Genomic DNA, 6,640 nt, shown 5'->3' with positions numbered 1-6,640 from the left:
ATCCCCACACCTCCCACGTAGTTGGCTGCCTGCCTATATAAGGCTGTCCGTCGCTCCGGTCTCTTTATTCCCTTCCTTGCTTCGCCACAGTATTCACGTCTCCCTGCTGTTAACTGCAGCCTTTTTATTTAATTCACAGCTTCTCCGCTGTTTTATTGTTTGTTTATTATGATTATAGTTATTGTGTAGGTATTTTAGACTTAGTTTACATTGTTCAGGTACCCATTTCCTTTATCGTTCCAACCATACCCCCATTAACATGTCTATCGAGGTGATCACCATCGATCAAAGAACTGTCACTTACCGAGTGGTTTCCATGCCTGGAGATGGCGACTGCCTTTTCCATTCTCTGTGTTACATATTGCACAGCCATATCAGGCTCACTCTTGATATCCATAAGAACATTATGTCTTATGTATTGAATGACTAGGACAGGTTCAAGGTGTGGACTGATGACAGTACAGGAGATAATTATACTACACAGGAGCACTATAAGAGTGAAATACTTAAGCCCTTCACCTATGGTTCTGCATGTGAGTTGATGGCTGCCGCTGAATTGTTCGATTGTCGCTTTGAAGTGTACCAAAATGGCCAAATATTTTACACCTTTGGACAACCGCCAATGCCTCTTAAACATCTTAGATTCACAGGTGACGATCTGAGTAGTGGACACTTTGATGTTTATGAATCTTTAAACTCTCAAAAGCTGGATGCGAAGTTATCGATGAAACCCATTTCAATTCAAACGCCTCCAATTTCCAGTAAGGCTCTGCTTCGCAATGACAATTACAAAAGGTTGGCATTGATTTGAGGCAAGATTGCTTTTCACATGGCCAACTGTACGTTGCATGCTGAAGAGTAAGCTCAGCACACAGCTTGGTCATATTACAACCGGAGGGCCGAACTGACAACGTGGTATACAAAGAGATCCTTAACAAATAATTATTGGTATATTTTCCCTCAGTTTAAAAAGGTTTATTTTTCTTCTTAATAAAAATTTTAAAGCAGTACTTCGCCGCTGCGAAGCGCGGGTATTTTGCTAGTGGTCAATAAAATTGTATATGCAAATTCCTTTGTATTGATACAGGTAGAAAAGACATAAATAAAGATGGCATAATTTTACCAAACTTTAAAAAGCATTCATTGAATGAAAATGGATTATTGTATGGATGGAAAGATCTTTAAAAAGGGACAAAGTGTTCTTTAGACTCTAACCAAACTTAACAAAAAAATAAAATAAATAAACAAATAATAATAATAACAATAAAAATAATGAAGGAGAAGGTTGCTTGATAGAGTGGAAACTTTGTCCCACATGTAGAGTGGCATATATTTAATTCTTTGATTAACATTTGCCCCCGTAACATTTACATGTTCTTTCTATATCTGCAGTGGTCTTCCTCCCACCTCGCCAAACCTGTGCAGATTAGACATTTCCAAATTGTCTACTGCATAATGTGAGTGGACCTTACAATGACCAGGCATCCTGTCCAGGCTCAGGTCCATGAAACTCTCATTTGGATTAGTGGGTCTGACAATGCCATGTTGTATTGTAATAATATCAAAACAAATAAAACCAAAAAGTATTGCAAAGTGATAATTCTAATATTCCTTTCTGAAATATATATAAAAAATATTTTGAAATTTAAAGCATTTCCCAAATTCCAGAGTCTTTCATAATTGCAAAATCCATGTATCTTACTCTGTGGTGGGCTGGCGCCCTGCCCTGGGTTTGCTCCTGCCTTGCGCCCTGTGTTGGCTGGGATTGGCTCCAGCAGACCCCCGTGACCCTGTAGTTAGGATATAGCGGGTTGCATAATGGATGGATGGATGTATCTTACTGTAACACACAGGTCACAACCATTAGAAAATCAATGCATAACTTATCCATGAATTGTTGCTACACCAAATATGAGAAGATTTTTTTTATTATCAAGGATAATAATAGTTTTTTCGTATTAATCAGTTTTGGCCCATCTAGTTTGGTGAACTATAATGTGACCTATTAGCAACTTGATTGCAAAGCTCAATAACTGACAAGGCTTTCTCCTATCATATCACATGGCTAAGACCTGTGTCAACCCCATCTTGGGCTGTCCAGCCTAGACTTAATGGCACTGGAGCAATTTCTGAGAAGTGGGGTGAGAGATTGCCAATCAATAGTGAAGTGTAGTATATTAAAAAAAAACTGGTTATCACTCAGAAAAAAAGAAAAAATTAAAGGAGCAGTCACTACATAAAAAGGGCTCATTCTTTAAGCAAATTGTCTCAGACAGCAGCTTCAAGAGTGTCTCTTACCCTTATCATCTCAAAGGCTTTGAGAAAAGGCAACTTCTCAAAACTAAAACAGATTAAAATCCAACCAAAGAAAGTAACAAAACTTATGCAGTACAGTGACACCAGACAGTATTCACAGACTAACTGTAACTTTATGAAATTGTAGTTAATATCATTACAGTCATGAAAATCAAGTGCACACACTTCTGAAAGGAAAAGTTAAATAATGTAATAGTATCATTAATTTCCTCATTTTTTATTTAATAATTTACCCCATAGACAAGTCTGCTTGCCCATTGATGTAAGAGAGAGAAGGATTTTTACAGCGAAAGTGTGTGTATCGAACTGTTATTAAAGCTGCAGAAATCTTGTCTGCCTTAATCTGCTGTAAATCAAGTTTTACTCGAGTGGAAGTCCCATGATGCCACAATATTTACTCTTATGTGTTTTTATCTATAGGTTCTGAAGTGGCAGAATGTTATGCACTGCCCTTACTAGTGACCCCACTTAAATAACATAAAATATAAGTGTGGATTTGTGTTTTCATTTACTGTAGAATAAACGCTCCACATCCTTGAGTAGAATAGGCAAGCAAGATAAAATAATATGAATGAATGGCAAAAGAAGCAGCTAACTTAAATGTAAAAGTTCATTCATTCATTAATTTGCTGAATTGTCTTTTCCACTATAGGAAACTGGTAAACTATGACAATCCAAGTTGTAATAGTTGCAGGGTGATAGGGATTAAAAATGTAGCATTATTTAGGAAATAAATATTTTAACACTTTGCTGACTGTTTGATGGAGTTATTTTTTTTTTACTCAAAACAATTTTTAAAAATGCATGATGGATTTCCTTAGTTTTGATGGCATAAACTCAATTTTATTCCAATACTTTAGTCAGTGACATTATATTGGAAAAATGCACACTGCAACCACATACCATCACGTTAATTCTGGCAAATCAGTGAATTTTGCAGACTAGTACTGTAACATACTATAATGCCACCACTGTAAGCACAGACAGAGTGATAGGAAATAATGCAGTGTTATTTTAGTCTTCAAACATTAAATCATTTACAATGTACCATGTAAAGACAGAATATGACTTCTTTTTAATGATTTCCAATCCATCCCCAATTTTTGGCAGCATATTTATATACAAACTTGTGTGTCAGAACAGAAAGCTGTCTGATCTTTATGAAACAATAAATACTGCTGCTTCATTTTTTTAAGTTTAGGTCTATCTTTTGTAATATTGCATATAAATAAATAAATAAATAAATATACAGTATATATATAGGCAGAGTGGTGACTCTGAGGCTAAGGGTCTGTGCTGGTATCTGGAAGGTTGCTGGTTCAAATCCTGTTACTGTGAGACCAGTATCTGTTGGGTCCTTGAGCATGGACATTAGCCTAAAAATTGGGGTGCTGTACGATATCTAAACCTGTGCTTTGACTTCCAAAGGTTATGCAATTTCCCCTCAGGGGTTTACAAAGTATATCAAAGAAGTCCACCTATTTTACTAAAGACATTCACAATTTGATGGATGAAGTTGCCTATTAGATTACTGATCTGCTCTTCTTTGCACTCTCTAAATACCCATTTTAATGCAAGTTTTGATTTACTCTACTACTGCAACAGAATGTACTTTTTTTAAATGTATTTTGTATATAATGTATTTTTTAAATTTCTTGTTTGTTACTCATACTGAAATAAACAGAAGAAAACTGTGTTGAACATATATGTTTACTTTGGATTAAAAATGTTTCGTATACATTCTCATGGAATACAAAATGCTTATTTACAATAATACAAATTGTTCATGGTTTAGCTAAGAAAGTAGCTAATGAAAACTTTTCTTCTTCCCGTATTAATTTAACAATGCAAAAAATAATTTTGTTGTAATTATATCATTTTGTTCAAAAAATATTAGCAAATAAACATATACAAAATAAGCATTGTAGAGTCAGATGAAGTAAAATACACTTTTATCCACCCTTTTAAACTTCTTTTTTAACAGCACCTATTAAGATATATTTCTCAATTACAAGCATGCAGCATAGTTACACAAATCCAGTCTTTTTGCTGTATTTTTAATTCGAGAGAACTTTATTCATTAAATAGCCAGGTGCATGATAACATTTTTTCATATTTTTTTTATCAAGTGAGAAACATAATATTTACTTTCTAATAGTTTTCAATTAAAAACACAAAATATAGCTGTGATTCAACATGTAGGATCGTTGTTCTATCTATCCTTCCATTACCAAAGGTTTTTGCTTTTCATTTCATTCAGCATTGGGAAAGGAAGACAATTCTACAACAAGACAGCAAGCAAGATAGGAACCATCCCTAATAATAATAATAAGTGGCAAGGAAGCATAGTAGGGCAGAGACTCTGTATCACAAATAGAGTGGCCTCAGTTTAATTCTGTGCTTGGCCTTTCCCCACATCCATTTGCATGTGCTCCCCATGTCTGCAGCGGTTTTCCTCTATGCATTCCGGTCTTCCTCCAACTTCACCAAAGGTGTGTAGATTAGGTGGTCCCAAACTGTCTCCTGTACAAGTGTGCGTGGACCCTGCAATGACCTGATATCCAGGCTCTGGTCCATGCAACTCTCAGCTTGAGTCAATGTGTCTGACAATGTTACATTGTATTGTTATAATAATATCAAGTCAAATAATAACACCAAAAATTGTTGTGCAACATGCTTTTTAGTCTATGATTTAATTTTGTTTTCTAAAATATATAGAAAAAAAGATTTTGAATCTTAAAAGCATTTTTGAAGTTTCTAAACATTTCATAATTCCATAAAATGAATCTGTCTTACTGTAACACATTGTCAATAGTTCTTTTTTAGACAATAACATAAAGCATACACCCATTACAAAATCAATGTATAACCTTCCATGAACTATTGCTACATCAAATAAAAAAACATTTTCTTTTGTTATCAGTCATATTAATATTTGCTCTTAATAACCCAGGTTGGCCTACCCAAATCAGCAAAATAAGAGATTACCTAGAACAGCACTTCTGTAAAGGCAGCAGCAACCAAATGTAGAACTTTAACTATTTTGCAACTTATTAGAGACTTTCTAGCAAAGCCACTTATCCTACAAAGCTTTCTCTTATAAAGTTGAATGGCTAAAGAATGCATCGATGCCAGCTCGGCTATTCAACCCCAACTTTATGGTAGTGGTGCCAATTTTGATCAGTGGGGTGACAGATTGTGAACTGCAGCAGAAAATCCAAATAGAAGATATCGTTAAGATCTTTGCAACAATGAAGGCCCACTGCACACACTTCAGAAAGGAACGGTTAATTAATGTAATAATACCTTTAATGTATTTATGTTTTTTAATTTGTTTAGGTAAGACGTCAGTGTTGTTTGTGCATAATTTTTCACCACTGACTGCCAGTTTGTGCCATGTCAGAGAGAGAGAGAGACCATGCATTGCAGTGAGATTTGCATTGGTCAATGAAGAATGTTGTACAGTAGTGAACTGTTATTAAAGCTAAATAAATCCTGTGGGCCTCAACTGTCCTAGAGCACACTTTAGTAGTTTTTAAATTGGAAGTGCATTCATACCACAATATTTACTCTTTATGTGTTACTAGCCACAGTGCCTATCAAAGACAAGTATAGAATAATTTTACAATATTTTCTAAGTCTTGCCCTACGTGTACTTTGAGCTCTTTTCCTCAATGTTCGCATGTTTCTTATTCTCTCTTCACCGGCGCTCTCTTTCTCAAACATATTCTTGTAAAGTTTGCTTCTCAAACTATAACTTTTTTAAAGGCGTCTTTCGCACCTCCTGTCCTCTCTTATATTTTCTGTCTTCGAAGACGACTCTCTCAGCATGCATCTCTACTTTCCTCCTTGTGTCTCACACTCACACTTCCACCTTCTTCATCACCAAACTGACCAACCACACCAAAGCCAAACTGGCCAATCAGATTGCTGGACACAATTAATTAGTAGATTGTCTATTGGCTCTGATGTTTCAAATTTGTAGGGTGGCAGAATGGCAAGCACGGGTTCTGATAGGAAACACACATTAATAATATAAACTTTAAGTGTAGATTGATGTTCCCTTTGGAGCCACATCCTAATCAGAGCCAACCATATGTACAACAGGATAAACTCTCAAAACACTTAAGTGGGATGAGCAAATAACAAAAAAGAATGTGAATGAATTGCAAAAGAAGCAGGTAACTTAAATTTAAAAGTTCATTCTTTTATTACTTTGCTGAATCCTCCTTTGCACTATAGGATAAAGGTAAAGTTGACTTTCTGAGCTGTAGTAATTGCAGGGTGAGATAGATTTAAAACAGCCTTATTTCAAATAAATATT

Source organism: Erpetoichthys calabaricus, chromosome 4 (assembly GCF_900747795.2).
Source record: "Erpetoichthys calabaricus chromosome 4, fErpCal1.3, whole genome shotgun sequence".
NCBI classification, from domain to species: domain Eukaryota; kingdom Metazoa; phylum Chordata; class Cladistia; order Polypteriformes; family Polypteridae; genus Erpetoichthys; species Erpetoichthys calabaricus.
The sequence above is the reverse complement of the archived record's forward strand: the minus strand, read 5'-3'. Positions refer to the sequence as shown.